Below are 20,086 nucleotides of genomic sequence, written 5' to 3'. Positions count from 1 at the left end.
CACTCCTACACTACTCGGACAACAGACCGCTGTCCATAAACTTTTCTATTTGCAACGATCTTCCCGGCAGCAAAGAGCTGGCGTGGCTAACGTCCTCAGAACGAAAAAACCAAGACGGGAGATGACTTGGGTAACGTCCTCTCAGTACGAGAGCCCAGAAGGGAAGACGTTTACCGAGAGTCCAGCAAGATCGCTCTTCACCTTTGTTTTCTCCTCTCAACTTTTACCGAGCGAATCACATCACTTGAAGCTCTCAAAATACCCAGTTGGCCAGTGCCGACCAATGTACGGCCTGGGAACAGAACTCTTTTCCATCATTCTTTTATTTCTACAAAATTTCGCAAGTAAACTCCGCCCTCGCCGGCTGGGAAGAACCACAGCTGTGGGCAATAACACGTTTACTGGAAGTTTTCTCCCAAGAGACCACTCGAGATTTTCCCGGCAAGATTCCCCGTCGTGGCGAACGCAGATTCTTGCATTGAAAGTTTGTTATTCGAAACTCTTGGCCTACCCCACTTGAGTTACTCTAAGGCGTAAAATTAGTGGGACATAGGCGAGAGCACGCATAGTCCAGTTATCCACTGCTCTGTTTTGGTAAACACTTGAACACCTGCAGCCGCACGTCCTTCAGAGGTTGGCGACCGCTGTGGTCTCTCTAAACGGATTACAGAAATCCTCCAATTCACCATTCATACCGTCAGGCTGCGGCCTTCGGCGGCTAGGCGGGGAGGTAGCCGAGCTCTGTCTCGTGTACTGCCTTTCCGCAAAATCTTATAATTACAAAATCGCGGAAATCTCGCGCGCCGATGCGTTCCCACATAGATTTCCTACACCGCAATTTAGAGTATTACTCCAACAAAACCTAAATGCTCACGTTAAATGGACTCACGTAAGGCGCAAGGCCGTTGCCACCTTAAGTCACCATCTGCACAGTACATGACAACATAAAAACGATCTACCACAACAGAATAACATTAGAATTAACCGAAAACACTAGCACAACACAAGAACAGCAAAAAACACTACATATTCCGAAGGGAAAACTGGGATAAACTAAAACAGTACAAGATAACAACCTACACAATATCAGAGGAAGTATAGATAACAGAGCGCACAGACTCACACAGATTATAGAATATACACAGGAACAATAAATACCTAAGGCATCACACACGAAATAGAGAACTACACCCTGGACATACGAATTAACGAGACTAAAACGAGACATGAAGAAACGAAAACTCTACTAACAAGCGTGGATTCAGAAACAAATAGATTCAATTTGCTGCATATAGACAAGCCAAAGTCATCTTCAGACAAATGCTGCTACAAACTAGGAAGCAACACTGGAAAAAAATTCATTAGGTACAATACGGCAGGGTGACGGCACAATGACAAGAGGGTGGAGGAATCCAGCACAATTCTTGTTGAATGAACTACTACCCGAAGATGCCATGAACATAGACGCACCACGTGAAACAACGATGAGAAATGAACTAAACGCACCGTACAACACAGTTGCTGTCACCTGTTAATTTGCTCAGGAAGAAGTCGCGGTAGCGATAAAAGAATTAAAGACAAAAATAATGCCAGTGTCAGATGGCATCCATTGAGGGGTACTCAAACCATTATCGCCACAGATCAACCCTTATTTAAGAGAAGTACTTAATGACGCCCTAAGACTCGGCAGGGTGCCTACAATTTGGAAAACCTCAAATGCGGTGATCATAAAAAAATCCAGAGAGGTATCCTTCAGATCCCAAATCATACAGACCAATATCTTTCATAAATATAACAGCCAACTGCAGGCCCACAGAGCTCTCCACGGTCTTAGTCCCCACCAATTCGGCTTTAGACAATGAAAATCCATTGACGGCGGAATTAATAAGACACTCGAAATTGCTACAAATATACCAAAAAAACATACATATCAATAATGATAGACATCGCAGGTGTCTTTGACAACCTGTGGTAGGCAGCACTGTGTGAGGTTACAACAATTGGAGGTACCACATTTGCTGTATAATAGTATGTTGAACTACTGCAGGGACAGAGTAGTGGAATGGAGTGCGGGCAGTCGCAAATTAATCAGGAGAATTAATAAGGGATCTCCACAAGGATCGATCTGTGGACCCATCTACTGGTTAATCACTATTGAATCCTCCTAGAACTCTTGTATGGGGACAATAGGACGGATGGAGTTGTCGATAATGCAGGCGACCTACTCGTAGTAGTTTCTCCTAACAGTAGAGCCCAGATAGAAGAGAAAGCATTTGAACCACTCCAGGCAATCACACAATGGTGCACAACAATCAGACTCCAGACAGCAGGCGACAAAACAATATATACTCTCTTGAAGGGTCCACTGGAATGAGATCCTTCAATAAAAGTCGGGAACACAAACATAAAGAGGACACGCTATCTAGGAATACACATAGACGAAAAGTTAAACTTCTACAAACGCATCAGAGAAATCACAGACAAGGCTGAAAAAAATACTACACAAACTTGCAGGGATAGACTCCAGAAAATACAGACCACCCCTGTCAGTGATCAGAACATACCACTGTGCACTCTACGAATCAGTACTCAGTTTCGCAGTAAGTACATGGGCGCATCGGCTAACCCTCACCACCGACAGAACGGTGGTAAACCAGGTGCAGAGAAGTGTCCTTCTTAGACTATCAGGAAATTTTCGGCACCACATCGATCGAAGTACTATGGGTGGTGCTTGGAATCTACGTGACTGATATCACCAATGGATACTGGGCTACACAATACTGGCTAAAGATGGGCAGACTAAACTGAGTTAGCCAAATAACTGGTACACCCTTAGACAGCCATCGCCAGCTTAAACTCTGGCGAATGTAAACCTGGCAGAACGAGTGGGGCACAAGTGATAAGGAACAGAGAGTCCATACAGTCTTTCTGGGCGTATCAGAATGGTTGAGAAAGCAATATCCCAACCTTAGGCACAGCATGGTTCACTTCTTAATAAGTCACTGACCTTATCCCAAGTACCTGAACCACGTGAGTCTGATGCAGACACCTACATGTATATGCGGGGAGACAGTATCTCTCAAACATACAGTCCTATTCTGCAGAAATTACATACACATCAGGGACACAATACAAGCACACAATCGTTAAACGGAGTATCAACTATACGATGCGCTACGATACAAAACAGAATGGACACACTTAAATACACTAGCAGACAGAATTTCAAAGGCAACACACGAAGAATACCGATGCACATGACCATACAGAAGACAAGACAATATGCAGAAGAATAACCGACTACGTATGTTGGGTAACGACCTGGAAGACGACACAGAGAGCAATATTATATTATTATATAATCGACAGTCCAGACAACAGCACATTTAGTAACTAGACTGCTATTCAACGTAAACATTAATTTAACTGTAGGTATGTTTAGTAATAATATAATACATTTTGTAATAATTTTAATTCTAATCATACACTTGGTAGTGCACATTAGGCTAAGGTAGGTAGTAAAGTGCCGGCGCATTGCCGCATATTGCCAAAGGCAACAGCCAGTATATAGCAACTAGATAAATAAACAGGGGTATTTTAGTACAAATTAGCCTTAAAAGTGCCGGCTAATTGTCGCAAATTGCGTACAGCATGTATGCAACAACAGTTACGGTAAGGAATATTGTACGAGGATCATCCTACTTAGTAACATGTAAGATGTCTGGGAGTCAATGGTTTGGAGCAAATACTGTGATATTCACCCTCAGACATCTAGGTCTATCATTTTGTTTCTTCTTAAATTCACCAAATTTTTATATTTCCGTTTCCAATTCACGCATTATATTCTGAAAAAGTACGAAACAAATAAAAAAACACTGAAATGAACAATAAACTTGCCTTCACATGGCGCGACACACGCAACGGTCTGATCAGATGTGGGCACCAGGTGGAACTGCTACTCAGATCCACTCGGGTCCCATACTCTGATTACAGCGGCCAAGAGGCAATAAATGACCCACTGTAAGCAATAAGGTGGTGGGTCAATAAAAAATAAGCACCAAGTGAAAAAAAGAAGTTCAGCAGATAATATTGTTCAAACACAGTTTTGTATTCAGAAATATGCATCAAATCACCTACATTAAATTTCTGTTTACATGGGTCCACCTCATATGATGCTGTGCTGTATTTGGAAGTCAATTGTCATCGCATTTTAATTATATGATATCTAGTTCGATTAGATTGCTCAATTATTTGTAGGAAAAAATCTAACCATTTGGTGACCCATCAACATATGATATTTTACTATTCTATTAAAATGTTTGACAATGCTCACCTACATTTCAGAGAATGTTGAATAATGGTCTAATCCACATTGTTCCATTTCCAACTTGAAAGGTCTATCACAAAATTCACCTCCAAGATCAATTTGATGATTGTTGCAATACTGATATTTCCCAGTCTGCAGCAAAAGTTCAAATAACTGTGGAGCTCCCTCCTCTGTCTTTGCCTTCACAGGCAGATAAATCACGTAAACCTTATATTATCAAATATCTACATGTGAATGTTTTGTATGCAGGTTTGTGAAACTCATGAACTACTGTCTCCAGGATTACTCGTGATATGTCTTTCTCACGGTTCTGAATGGGTGAAATGATTTCATTTACAAAAGCTGTGTTCCCTGCTGCAGTCGATGTTGTGAGCAGATCTACGTGTTCTATGGTTTTGTTCAGGTCATTGTAGTAAATATGCTTTAGAGGCAGAATGTTCAATCCTCTATGTCAAATGTCAATGCCTTCACCTCTGCCATATATAGCTTTTAATGAAGATTTAGTAATAGTACTGTATTTCTTACTTTTATAGACTTTTATTTGTTCTTTTGGGTCGTTGCCTTTCCTATGTGATAGTCACACATAATATTTCAACATATGTTAACTTCTCTTTCGACAGATACTTGTCAGAACTTGAAGTTTTGAAGAATATTAGCTCTAATAAACATGGTGTCCTCTCAAATTTCGTATTCCCGACCTGTACCATGTCCTTCATTAAATGTGTAGGGTGGCTATCTTGCACATAGGTTCATCCTTGCTGGCCCCATATATGGAGTCTAAGTCTCTATCACTGTGTTCATTAATGTTGTAATCAGTAACAGTGTTCCTTCTCCTCCATCCCTCCCTTCTCCTCCTCCTCTTCTTCTTCTCCTTCTTCTTCTGTTATTCTATCGCAGTTCATAGTTTACAAGAGCCTTTTCAGATTTTCTGTTATGGGTTTAATGTTTCTGTCAGAGGCTGTTTTCATTGCAGCTGTCCTGTCGTAATTTCCATCGAACAGCATTCCACACTACAATAAATTTGCAATTTATCGTTGGCATGTTGTTGTGTACTAAGTCAGTTTCTGATTGGCATACAGTGTATATACACTGTGAGATTATTGGTTGTGATAGGATGCAACTTTCGTATGTATTGCCCTGATAAAACTAGGTGCATACGTTAGTGTTGCATTGACCTCTTCAATACTGTCAGTCAGCAGCTTACCTTTCTAGCTACTGCCTTGGTAAGACTTTCCAGTGGAATTAATTTGGCGCTGATTGCCTCGATTTTTCTGTCAATGTGTAAATGTATGGGCTTTGTAGCCTCAGACTGAGTGTATGACACACATGCAGATTTGTATTATTGCAGTATACGGATACAGATGCATATTGGTAAACTACCTTTCAAGCAGAAACTTCTATAAGTTTTGTTTATATCGACTGCCACTCAATTTTCTCGTTTTATCAATCGCCAGAAAGCCATACCATGTGTGATTCAAACAATCAGAGCATATGCTAACAAACTGATTGCATGTCATTTTGATTCCTACAAGCACTTGCTAAATATGTTTTAAATTCATAATGTCCTTTTTGAATGTGATAATAAAGTTTTCAATGTTCCCTACCAACTGATTTGGACTCTGTAATATCTGTGGTGAAAATAAATGACTTCTTCTTTCTTAAGACATGCAAAACAAACATTTTTGCATATTCGATCCTGGTTTTCCACTATAACATCTACAATGAAGCACTACATAATGAATCTACACACCCAGAAATAATACTAATTTGGCATCACTAAATCGTAGATTAGAACTGACAATCCAACTTCATACCCACACTGGTGCCTTTGGTACAATATTTGTGCGAACTGTAGGTATGGTTATATAATATTATTACTGCATCACGTGACTGCTGATTTTGCAATGGCAACAACTCGACTCTAAGGAGAGAAGAACACATTATTTGTTAAGCATATTATACTGGGTGGTCAGAAATTGTCTGAAAATCTTGGAAAAGTGTTGTAGGGTAGGCTGTGCTGGAAATTTTAAGAAAAAAAAATATAGATACTTTCTCCATTCACTAGCATTGAAGTTAGCCGATTAGGTGGTGGAGAGTGCAAATTAAAGAAGCCCACCTGATACATTTACTGTCGGTTTCTCTCATATTGTAGATGGCAGCACATGAGAGTACTTAGCCTTTCGCTTGGGTTAGATCCTTACTACAATCCCTCATCCAATTTTTCTATAGCTCTCATGTTTGGCTTTAGGAAACCAAACGAAGTACATGTGTGGCGACATTATTTCTGGCAGGTCACTTGAATCTGCATGTGCAATGCCCTGACTGTCTAACTTCAATGCTATTTAACTCAGAAATGGCGCAATAAATCGACTTTTTTCGTAACAAATGTTTCCAGCATAATCTGCCCTGAAAGACCCTTACCAGCTTTTCAGTACATTTCAGATCACCCTGTTCGTTTATTATCAACTATAGTCTTTATTCATCATCATCATCATCATCAATACTAATACATGTAAGGCGACTGTCTTGTTGCTGTACACTTCAACATGTTAGTCATCTGAGATTTCTCCCGTGACTGATCGAATGATTTGTCGATAGCTGTAAATATATAGGTTTCAGTATGAGGAATAATTTTATTACCTTTCGTACTAAATGTAGAGTTGATTGTTAGCTTGGTTCCTGCTACTAATAAAGCGAGTACACTGTTCGCTTGTTACATATTTTTATGAGCTTTAAACGGGAGCGACTGCAGTAATGGATAGGAACTGTGATTGTTGTGTACAGATGCGAGCTGAGTTGGCGACCCTTTGCTCACAGCTCCAGGCTGCTTTGGCTTCCGTCACACAGCTTGAGGCTGCTGCCAAGGGGCATCACTGCGTTGGATTGGATGCAGGGACGCGAGGGACGTCGAGCACATCCCACGTGTCCTCCGATTGGTCCACTGCTGTGACTGCCCCGGGTACTGCGTGCACTGCGGTTGACCCCTCACCTGTGGTCGATTGGGAGATCACTCCAAAGTCTGGCAGGCAGTGAAAAACTTTCCGAGGGGCCGATCGTAGGACCTCCCCAGTTCGTTTGACGAACAGTTGTAAGTAGGCTGTTTAAGTTTTTATATTGGTAACGCCACGTAGCGCTCTGTATGTGCTGTGTGCAGTCTGTGGCTGGTTTGCATTGTTGTTGGAATAAGGGGACTTTTCACAGGTTTCGGGCGTTATCTGCGGCTGACGATGTCTCTGAGCTGGATGCAGCCGTCCACCCTGTTCCACAGGAAGCTTCTCGGCCCGCAAGGTATGGGCATTCACAGAGGGTGGGTTTGCTGGTAGTTGGGAGCTCCAACGTTAGGCGCGTAATAGGGCCCCTTAGGAACATGGCTGCCAAGGAGGGGAAGGAAGCCAGTGTGCACTCCGTGTCCATTACGCGAGGAGTCACTCCAGATGTGGAAATGGTGCTTCCGGATGCCATGAAGAGTACAGGGTGCAGCCAGTTGCAGGTGGTGGGTCATGTTGATACCAATGACGTGTGTCGATTTGAATCGGAGCAGATTCTGTCTGGTTTTGGGCGGCTAGCGGAAATGGTAAAGACTGCCAGTCTTGCTTCCGAGACTAAGGCGGAGCTCACGATATGCAGCGTCATTGATGAAACCGACTGCGGTCCTTTGATGCAGAGCCGAGTGGAGCGTCTGAATCAGAGGCTCAGGTAGTTCTGTGACTGTGCAGGCTGCAGATTCTTTGACTTCAGCCGTCGGGTGGTGGGTTTCCGGGTTCCGCTTAATAGGTCAGTCCACTACACACAGGAGGTGGCTACACGTGTAGCGGGGGCTGTGTGGAAGGAACTGGGCGGTTTTTTTAGGTTAGAGGGTCTCAGGGAACCACAGAAGAGACGTCCGTCTAAAAGTGGTCAGGTAAAACACAGTGATGTAGTTGTAGAAACGATTGGTATTGTAGTTGTAAATTGTCGGGAAAGAACCAGAGCTCCAAGCCCTAATAGAAAGCACTGAAGCTCAAATAGTTGTAGTTACAGAAAGCTGGCTAAAGCCGGAAATAAGTTCAGCCGAAATTTTTTCAAACGGTCTAACAGTGTTCAGAAAGGGTAGATTAAATACAGTTAGTGGTGGAGTATTTATTGCTGTCAGAAGTAGCTTGCCTTGTAGCGAAATTGAAGTAGATAGTTCGTGTGAAATAGTATGGGTAGAGGTTATACCCGACAATCGGACTAAACTATTAATTTGAACGTTTTACCGACCCCCCGACTCAGAAGATGTAGTTGCTGAACAGTTCAAAGAAAACTTGAGTCTCATTTCAAGTAAGTACCCCGCTCATACAATTATAGTCGGTGGTGATTTTATCTACCCTCGATATGCTGGAAAAATTATACGTTTAAAGCTGGGGGCAGTCATAAAACGTCATCTGAAATTGTACGGAATGCTTTCTCAGAAAATTATTTTGAACAATTAGTTCATGAGTCCACTCGAAGCGTAAATGGTTGCGAAAGCATACTTGACCTTTTAGCAACAAATAATCCTGGACAAATAGTGAGTGTTGTGACGAATACAGGGATTAGCGACAACAAAGCAGTTGCTGCTAGGCTGAATACCGTAACACTTACAACCAACAAAAAGAAACGCAAAGTATATCTATTTAAAAAGCTGATTAAAATGCTCTTAACGCCTTTTTAAGAGACAATTTTCACTCCTTCCGAACTGATTATGTAAGTGTAGAAAAGTTGTGGAATATTTTCAAAGAAATAGCATCGACAGCAATTGAGAGATATATACCACATAAATTAATAAGTGATCATACTGATCACCCATGGTACACGAAACGGGTCAGACCGCTGTTGCAGAAGCAGCGAAAAAAGCATGCCAAATTTAAAAGAACACAAAATCCCCAAGATTGACAAAGTTTTACAGAAGTTCGAAATATGGCGAGTACTTCAATGCGAGATGCTTTTAATAATTTCCACAACGAAATTCTGTCTCGAAATCTGGCAGAAATTCCAAAGAGATTCTGGTCATACATAAAGCACACCAGTGGCAAGACGCAAGCAATACCTTCACTGCGCGATAACAACGGTGAAGTCACTGATGACAGTGCCACTAAAGCAGAGTTTTTAAACACGGCTTTCCGAAACTCCTCCACCAAAGAAGACGAGGTAAACATTCCTGAATTCCAATCAAGAACAACTGCCAAGATGAGAAACATAGAAGCAGATATCCTCGGAGTAACGAAGCAGCTAAAATCACTTAATAAAGGCAAGGCCTCCGGTCGAGATTGTATACCAGTCAGGTTCCTCTCACAGTATGCTGGTAGAATAGCTCCATATTTAGCAATTATATACAATCACTCGTTCACAGACAAATCCGTACCTAAAAACTGTAAAATTGCTCAAGTCACACGAATACCCAAAAAGGGAAGTAGGAGTAATCCGCTGAATTACATGCCTATATCAATATCGTCGATTTGCAATAGGGTTTTGGAACATATACTGTATTCAAACAGCCGGCCGGAGTGGCCGAGCGGTTCTAGGCGCTACAGTCTGGAACCGCGCGACCGCTACGGTCGCAGGTTCGAATCCTGCCTCGGGCATGGTTGTGTGTGATGTCCTTAGGTTAGTTAGGTTTAAGTAGTTCTAAGTACTAGGGGACTGATGACCACAGCAGTTAAGTCCCATAGTGCTCCGAGCCATTTGAACCATTTTTGTAATCAAACATTATGAAGTACCTCGAAGAATACGATTTATTGACACATAGTCATCACGGTTTCAGAAAATATCGTTCTTGTGAAACACAACTAGCTCTTTATACTCATGAAGTAATAAGTGCTATCGACAGGGGATGTCAAATTGATTCCATATTTTTAGATTTCCAGAAGGCTTTCGACACCGTTCCTCAAAAGCGTTTTCTAACCAAACTGCGTACCTACGGAGTATCGTCTCAGTTGTGCGACTGGATTCGTGATTTCCTCTCAGAAAGGTCACAGTTCGTAGTAACAGACGGGAAGTCATCGAGCAAAACTGAAGTAAAATCCGGCGTTCCCCAAGGAACAGGATATAAGAGACAATCCGACCAGCTGTCTTAGATTGTTTGCAAATGATGCTGTCATTTACGGTCTTTTAAAGTCATCAGATGATCAAAACGACTTGCAAAACGATTTAGATAAGATATCTGTATTGCGCGAAAAGTGACAATTGACCCTGAATAAGGAAAAGTGTGAAGTTATTCACATGAGTACTACACAAATCAGCTAAATTTCGATTACACAAAAGTCACACAAATCTGAAGGCTGTAAATTCAACTAAGTACTTAGAGATTACAATTACAAATAACCTAAATTGGAACGATCACATAGATAATATTGTGGGTAGAGCAAACCAAAGACTGCGATTCATTGGCAGAACTCTTAAAAGGTGCAACAGGTCTACTAAAGAGACTGCTTACACCACGCTTGTCCGCCCTATTCTCGAGTATTGCTGTGCAGTGTGGGATCCACATCAGGTGGGACTGACGGATGACACCAAAAAAGTACAAAGAAGAGCAGGTCGTTTTGTATTATCGCGAAATAGGGGAGATAGTGTCACAGACATGATACATGAATTGGAGTGGCAATCATTAAAACAATGGCGTTTTTCGTTGCGACGGGATCTTCTCATGAAATTTCAGTTACCTGATTTCTCCTCCGATAGCGAAAACATTCTGTTGGAACCCACCTACATAGGGAGAAATGATCATCACGATAAAATAAGAGAAATCATGGCTCGCACATAAAAATGTAAGTGGTCATTTTTCCCGCGTACCGTTCGAGAGTGGAATGGTAGAGAGACAGCTTGAAGGTGGTTCATTGAACCCTCTGCCAGGCACTTTATTGTCAATAGCAGAGTAATCACGTAGATGTAGATGTGGATGTAGCAGCAAGTATATGCTTCCATTAATTCCCAACACTGATGTATGCTCAAATAGCTAAACCTTTTTCACGGGAAATTAAATAGTTCCACTAGTGTAACAAATTTAAAGTTTGGAGTCTGGAGTTTTCTAGGTGCCTTGAGCAGTGTTAAGTGGTGTTTCTGCCTGTTGAGTCACATCTGCTGGAATGAGCAGCTGTGGCTCTTAGAGAGAAGCTTCGTGTGGCTGGTGAATATCCGGCAACAGCCTCTGTGTCTCGAAGCCAAAGTGGGGAGCGATGCGGCCTGGCATGTATGAAGCATATGTGGAATATGAATCGCATATGTACGACTTATGTGCAGTGTATGTATGGCTTAACTGTGGTGTTTAAGCGGCGCATTATTGGCGCAATTGCAGTGTATGTGGTGTATGAGTGGCCTAATTTCGGCGTATATGCGGCATGTATGTGGCGTATGCTGTGTAATTGTGGTGTATACGCAGTGTATGTGATGTATGCATTGGGTAATTGCAACCTATGTGCGATGTATGTGCACCATCATTATAATGTTGCATCGCATTGGAGTTAAATGTAAAGAGTCCATACTCTGGGTAGAGAAGTGCTCTCATCTTGACACTAGACTATTCAGGACAGCTACAGTATCGTTACAAAGAAACATCCAGCATCCTCAGTAGTCACATGTGACTGTCTTACATCAGCTACGTACACAACATGGATGGATTCGTTGGTGAGTAGCGAAAGAACATACTTTGACGTCCAGTTGTTTCATATCTTAAACGCATCAACAACAATTTTGTGTATGTGCGTGTGTGTTCGATCCTACAAAGTTCAGATCCATGGCGCTGTGTGTGTACTTGGTATGCATGAGGGTGGGCACGTCCTGATACAGCTGACACAATACTCTGCTGCTGCAAGTTCAACTGCTAGCACTTTATAAACTGCAAGTGCGTGAGTGTGTGTGCGCTGTTATTGGATGAAAATAAGAAACAGTTTTACAGAAAATATTTATTTAAAACGAAGAATTACAATAATAACTAATCATTGACAGACTGTATTCTTTCTGTTAGTTCAAATATACTTGATGTAGAAGGTTGCATCTGTGGTTCAGACAACAGTAATCTTGCTAGCGTTGTAATAATAACAAAGCCTTAAATATAACGACATACGCAATTAGTAATAAAAACAATAATTAGAGATGAGCGAATAGTTACTGACATTTCCATCATAGCTCACAGCTGGGTCACAACCACTTCTTGGGTGGTGAGAAACTGAATAGACATTTGAAGAAGGGTATACAGTTCTAGCAAGTGCATCACGTTGTGTTGGTGTGCCCAGTAAGGTAATGTATATTCTTACCACTCTGTTGCACTGTCATTATTTCTTGAATAGTATTCTTCTTGTCTGTATGCCTATAGTCATACCCATGTCCATCACCATGCATTTCTATTCGTAGTGCAGAACGCTGTGAATGCATTCATTTTTGCAACAAATAGAACTGTTAAGGACTTCACTGATCAACACAAGTATCTTGTCCATTGAGCAATTGAGAGCTTGAGACCTAGATGTATGGACAGACAGCGAAAAAATAATTGCGCTCATGCAATCTAATTATAAAAATTAAAATTGATAGAAGGATGATGACTGAACTTTTAGACCATTCGCCAAAAAATCAGAGCTCCGCCCTCCGCCCCCCCCCTTAATTTACCGACAGCATGATGACATAAATGCACATACGTATCACCATTGGCCAGAGTTGGAGGGGGCAGGGCGAATTCCAGGAATAGGGGGAGGGGAAGTAATTACAGGAAAGCTGACGTTAATGTCAATGATTCCATGAATACCGATGCTGACATCAGCAACTTTTGGGCCAGAACCCACAGTGATTCCCTAATGTAAAACTGGTGTTAATGAGTATTGAAAGTGATAGTAGACTTCTCTGTCAACAACACTGGTCCTCGAGAAAAATCGTCCCTTTTGTTAACTAAATAAAAAATATTCGTTAGCTCTTAAACAAAATTCACTATGATGTTCAATATATGGTGATTCCCACGGTCTATTTAGTAATAATTTCAGACTTTCTGCCAAAAATAAACAAATTTAACCGGTGCATATTGCATAACATTCAAGAAATGTGTTCCAGTAAGTTTCAGAAGCTCACTGCTATAAATCAACAAATGTTAAAGTATGCGAGGGGACTCTTGCGACCTAAAAAATCACTACACCAGTCCTAAGCCACGCTATCAACTCCTCATCATGCACATTACCTCAATGACGGATCTGCACGGAAAAACCACTCGACTCACAGTGCTTGCTCAACTCCGAATGACCAGGGCACCATTACAGGTCTTGTTTTCCTCACCAATATTCACAACAAATATAAAATATAGAAAATAGACCACCATTTAAAATACATACAAGTTATAATTACCATTACTGGCTGGTTATAATCAAACTTTCCCTATTTGTTATAATGCAAAACTAATTATCGTACGAGGACCAAACTTGGTACCATTAATGTCAAGGACATGGGGAAGAGAAATAATGCAGAATCAGTTCAACTGAAACGCTTTTAATGTGCTGCTACAGTACACATGCCATTACACACTGGTACCATTACTGCTACTAAAGAGGCTCAACATGGCGCCCACCAGTGTCCAGTAGAGTCTCAAAGCGCAGGATTGCATTCTGAACAGCAGAACGAAGCATATCCGTAGGTATGCTAGCTATCTCTCTTGCTATGCTGCCCTTCAGATCAGCACATATGTGAATGTTCCCCTGATAAACCCTGTCCTTCAGGTAGCTCCACAACAAGAAATCGCAGGGAGTGAGGTTAGGTGATCGTGCCGGCCAAGCATTTGGAAACGATCAGCCGATAATTCGATCGTTTCCTAATGTGTTTCGGAGGAACAGGTCAACTTCACGAGCGATTTGCTGTGGGGCCTCATCTTGCATGAAAACTGTTAAGTTCAATCCGTCTCTCTCCTGTAGAGCGGTTATGACATGCTCGTGAAGCATATAGCAGTAACCCTGGCCAGTCACACTGCACGTCTTTGGTCCTTGAGCGCCAACCTGTACGGGAAGGAACGGGTAAATGATGAACGTACCCGTAAAGCCACACCATACGGTGACACGTTCACCATACAGAGGAACTTCATGCATACTGACTGGAAGTGAAGATCCCCACACTCGACAATTCTGTGTGTTCGCCACGCTCGTCAGGCAAAAATGAGCTTCGTCTGCCCATAGAATGGTCCAGGGCCAACCCTTGTCAACTTGAATCCTTACGAGAAAGTGGAGAGCGAAGTCAACAGGTCGTTGTGCGTCCTGTGGTGCAAGCTGCTGTACGATGTGGATCTTGCGCGGACACCATTTGAGAATGGTTCGAAGCACCTTTCTTATAGTGGAACACAGGATGTTCAATTGTCGTGACAAAGCACGCGCACTTACCGACTATCGGGAATTGCGCGCAGCGTTGTCTGCAAGAGCAATAGCGATTTAATCAACCACCTGTGGTGCAATCGGTCGTTGGCCTCTTCCCGGAGTGACGCACAGTTCTCCGGTTGATTCAAACTTCCTCATCGTGCACCGCACAGCAGGTGGAGGAGGACGACCTGTCCGTAATCCTTTCAGCCGGCGGTATTCTCGAAGTGCAGCTGCAACGTTACTGTTGTTTTGATAATAAAGCTTCACCAATAATGCCCTGCCCCTTTTGTCCAAGCTCATGCTGACACGTCAACAAGAGCACTGCGACTGGTCAGGTGTGTGAGACCATGGATCACGATCGCTGGTTATGGCAGGTGGTGGCCTTAATTGGAACTGGTTGGTGGTGTTGTGACGCATGGAAATCATGCATCCCATACTCTGGATTTAATGCTGCCAAGTTCGGTACTCGTACGATAATTAGTTTCCGTGTTATAACGTGTAAAATAGGAGAAGTTTAACTATAACCAACCGGTGTATGTGCGAAATGACAGAGCTCTCTCTCCCAGTACCCTACAGATCATACGCATTGTGGTAAATGATCAAGAGAGCGACGTTAAAATATGGTGAAACTAAAGGTGGGCTGTTCAATAGAAGTGTCACTTCACATTTTATGAAATGAAATATTACACTTCAAGTGACGAGAATGTTGAATAAAGACTAAATTTAATAATTAAATATATAAACGAGAAATTACACAATAATCTACACATATGACATTTGGGCACATAGGGCAAGATACAAGGAAAGTCATGGTGCGTTCGTGTCTTGTGTAAGTGCGGAAATACGATGAGCTGAAACAGTTACATAAATAGATATAAAGCAAGTTATAATTCAATAGTAAATGTTCACGGTGACCCAAAAATTCCTTAACATTTGAAAAATCAGTACATCACGGAGTATTGTAGATATAGATGTCTACTCATCACAATACGTGTATTTCAGGGACAATGTTGTGGACATTGTACAGCATGTTAGTATGTATGGTGAGAAACTGCCTTGGGATGTTGTCTTTTAGCATCCCTTTTGAGGTCGGACGTGGACTTGCGACTTCACATAACCCTACAACCAATAATTACACAGATTGAAGTCTGGGGACCTGGGAGACCAAGCATGACGAGAGTGACCTCACAGCACATGATCCGCACCAAACGATATGCGCAAGAGATCTTTCACACACATAGCAACATGGGGTGGAACGCCATCTTGCATAAAATTCGTACTTTGTAGTAGGTGTTTGTAAGCCAGGTCAGGTATGCTGCGATTCTGTAACGTACTGGAGTACGTCGTACCCATCACGCTGACGATCTCATGCAAACGTCCCTGAAGTGTTGCTGCCCGGCGCCATCTTTGGTCAGTTTCTGCACTCGTTTTTGGTTTCGATAAAACCTCATGTTATTTAAGGCATGTGTGTCTCTGCATACATTATTCCGTGAATTAAGGCATTTTCAAATGTTAACAGACTTTTGGGTCACCCTATACACATATTTTGGGTTTTTAGTGGTGGTAGATAGCCCCAGTCTGCCGTATGGTGATTGTCGCCATGATTAGTGCCAGCTCCTTCACGTAAGTGCTGTTCAAAACAGCTAACCATCTCCATCAAACACCAGAGGCCTGGCAAAAACCACTGATTGCCGGTCGCTGGCGGCTGACTCGCTGGCCATCGCTTGGCTGTCGATGCTGCCCTAGGTACCTGGAGTCGCCGCGGCCCCTTTGCCCAGTAAATACAACAACTCCAAGATTTCAGTGACTATACGTGGCCGAATACCTCGCCTGTATATGCCATATGTTACAAGGTATACGAGGTATAAGAGGAATGAGAGTGTACAGAGTCATATGAGCAACGATTTTTACCACGCTACATACGTGAACAGAACACCTTAGAAAGTAGTGGACACTGACTAGAAGTGCCCCCTGTCTAGCACTGTACGGTGGATTTTAGAGTGCACGTAGATCGAAGAGAGCAGACATCACGTTCCTTGCTACGTCGAGAGTGGAGCCACTTTTTGTGGTCACTACTCGCGTCGAAGCAGATCGCCGAGACGGCCAGAAGCGCCATCGTTCAGTGGCTGGCGTCATGTGTGAAACCGCTCATGTTCCTGCAGCATTCGCCGTCGGAAGCGCTACTCAGAAGCGCTGCTAAGTGGCTACGTCTGAATGGGCCATTGATTGTACCCAGAGCATTAGCTACCCGTTCTGAGGGCAGTCTTACAATGTCAGGATACGTTTTTTTAGAAGGACACTTTCTATATACACCACTCAACATGCTCACCATGGAATCGCTCAGATTTTCTGGATAACATGATTTAAAACTTGTTGCAGAGGGAGCATGTATGGAACATGATGTAAAGATATCTGGTCCGATTTCAGTTACCGCCAAAATCTCTTGACTAGCTGCAACAATATCGGAAGTAGTTTGAAACATTATTTCCGAAAACGACATCTGGCACTACTACGATCTTCTCTAAGCACCATTCCATTGTAGTTACAAGAGGCAATGTGAGTTCTTGAAATCCATCCTTAGGCGTATGACCCTGTCATTATGGGCACTCACTAACAATAACGAGTATGAGACAAAGAAACAGTAATTTATTTGGGATTGTTGTTTCTGTGCATTTCTTACTTTCCACGCGGTTATGGGCTGATATAAACGGAGCGAAAGCTTAATCACAATGGGAGGAGTTATGTTGTGTCGTAGGCAGAGTGTCTTCGGACAACATAGTTGGGAACGGTAGCTAGCGAGGAGCTGGGAGTGTTGAGGTGAAATACCAGGAAAAAACATAATATGTCAACCACAAAAGATACTTTGGTTTTATGTAACAATTCGTGAAAAATTTTGCGGTTTTTTAACATAAGAAATTCGACAAACAGATGAATGCAGCTGTTTACAACAGTCTACAAAAACGAGCTTCAAACATTTAGTTTTTCAGATTTGCTCAGCATTAATCTGAGATTTCAAATCCTGACATAGGGCAGAGCTTGACCTCACTTAGGTGGTGCTGTCTCCAAATAAATTCATTATAGCACAGTATGAATTGAGGTACTACTGGAGCAGGGAGAAAAAGATTTCGATTAACACATGTTCCAGAGTAACACATCAAGAGGAGACAAACTTCGCATCAGTTAACACCCGTAAGCACCCCAGATTATAAAAGGCAATGGGAAACTATAAAAACCATACGAAATATTGTAATCTGTAAATATTGTAATCTGTAAATATTGTAATCTGTAAATCAGAGAAACATTATTTTAACTTGACAAAAAAACTATTTGAACTGTCGTAAACAGGTACCTACTGTCTCATTAAAGAACCCATGATTAAATACTCAGTCATGGAATTCGGTATATTGCAATTCTCGTCCAAGAGAAAATGTACCAATGTATGTAGCCTGGTTTCATGTTCCAATAGCTTAGGATAGTTCTATAAGAGAATGTACAAATAAAATTTAAACAACAACGCCCAAATGTCTTTAACTGAAACAACAGGTTGTAAAACTGAACTTACATTAATCCTGAGTACTCCTAGCCAGCATATGCAATTTTCATAAATCAGCAACTGGACTTAAGCGCAATAAAAAAGAATTTTTGCAGCTAAGATCGCTTGTTTGAGTACTATTATTTCTTCAGTGAGCGGTTTCGACAGAGTCTAGTTGTCATCTTTGGATCTCCTGGAAATAATATTGGTGTGCATGAATCATACAACCATAACGAGAGCGCATTCCATATGGTTGTGCGATTCATGCACAGCAATATTATTTCGGGAAGATCGGAAGGTGACAGAGAGGCTCTGCCGAAACTAGATTCTAACGAAACCGGTCATTGAGGAAATAAAAATATTTCAACAGGCAATCTTGGCTGCAAAAATTTTTATACCAAATATCAGTTCGCACCAAGCAACATGTGCAACATATATCAAACCGAACAGACAAGAACTAAACAGCCCACAAAAATAACTGTGGCGTAAACAGTTTTACCAGTGTAAGCTAGCCGCATTAGAACCAGTAAATTCAATGCAATCGTGGTTAACTCAGACCTCAAACGATATAACATACACAGTTTAAAGAACCCTACGGCACAGCAGATTGCTCCGAAAATCGGTCTGTACAGTAAGGTTCTCACCAGATGAGACCAACGTACGTTAATAACTACGGCTCACTAATCCCACTCTTGCCATTAATTCTGCAGACACAAATAGCTCACAAAGTTCCAAAGCCGTGTTCCATCAAATTCGAGCGTCGGGCATGTAAGCTGGTAGAACAGAGTCACACACCCACTCACGGCTTATTTAACTTTGGGAAATGCTCATAGCGACCACGTGCCACACATCTGGCAGCGCTAGTCTTTGCACGGTTATCCCGCATTTATCAGTGGTAAATAAATGTAAATGTCGTGTGACTAGGTCCTCCCGTCGGGTAGACCGTTCGCCGGGTGCAAGTATTTCGATCTGACGCCCTTTCGGCGACTTGCGCGTAGAAATGATGATGACTAGGACAATACAACACCCAGTGTCTGAGCGGAGAAAATCTTCGACCCAGCCGGGAATCGAACCCGGGCCCCTAGGATTGACGTACAGTCACGCTGACCACTCAGCTACCGGGGGCGGACTATCAGTGATATATGGCTCAGAATGAGCTCATGGTTAACGCCTTTAAGTCGTCTTGGTGGAGAAAGAGCATGCTTTCCGGCGGGACGCGACGGAAGTGCTTGCTTAGCGACACAGAGATTATAGCGTGCTCTCGAGTTCACATCGAAGTACCACAGGGGCCATTAGTTTCTGTTTTCGGAGTATCGTTTTACAGCAGTATGTTGGCATTTTATTAGGTACCTCGACGGGACAGCGGTCAGCCAGGTTGATTTCCAAGTGGAGAACCCCGGTTGAATTCATGTGAATGAATTTTTATGGGTGGAAGAGCTGTAACATGTCTCGTAAGATATATTCACGATCTACTTAAAGCACTAGTAGCTGTTAGGGTGCGAAAAACTTGATATTAACGGCAGGAAGAGCAGTTTACTTAACCACTTGCATCTGATTGTCGGCGACAAAAAATGTTGGTGGCAGCGACTGATGACATATCGTCAGCATGCGTGGGCCTCTCGATCTTACAGTGGAGTTGCTTCAAGTGTGTAATATACGTCTTTGGCCACACTATAGACTAAATAACAAAGACATATTAAACACGTCCTCGAAGTATAGAAAATGTTCTACAAAATCGGAACTCCACAGCTATACTCAACAACTCTGATCTTCACAGACATGTTAACAGATTGTGAAGAGCTAAAAGCCAAATGCAAACGACTCTAAATACTTCAAGACGTACTGTACACTTGTAATGTAGGAGATTAAACTATTGACCACGTGCAATGAGCCTGCAGTAATGTAACA

Source organism: Schistocerca piceifrons, chromosome 3, assembly GCF_021461385.2.
Source record: "Schistocerca piceifrons isolate TAMUIC-IGC-003096 chromosome 3, iqSchPice1.1, whole genome shotgun sequence".
Classification (NCBI taxonomy): Eukaryota; Metazoa; Arthropoda; class Insecta; order Orthoptera; family Acrididae; genus Schistocerca; species Schistocerca piceifrons.
The sequence above is the reverse complement of the archived record's forward strand: the minus strand, read 5'-3'. Positions refer to the sequence as shown.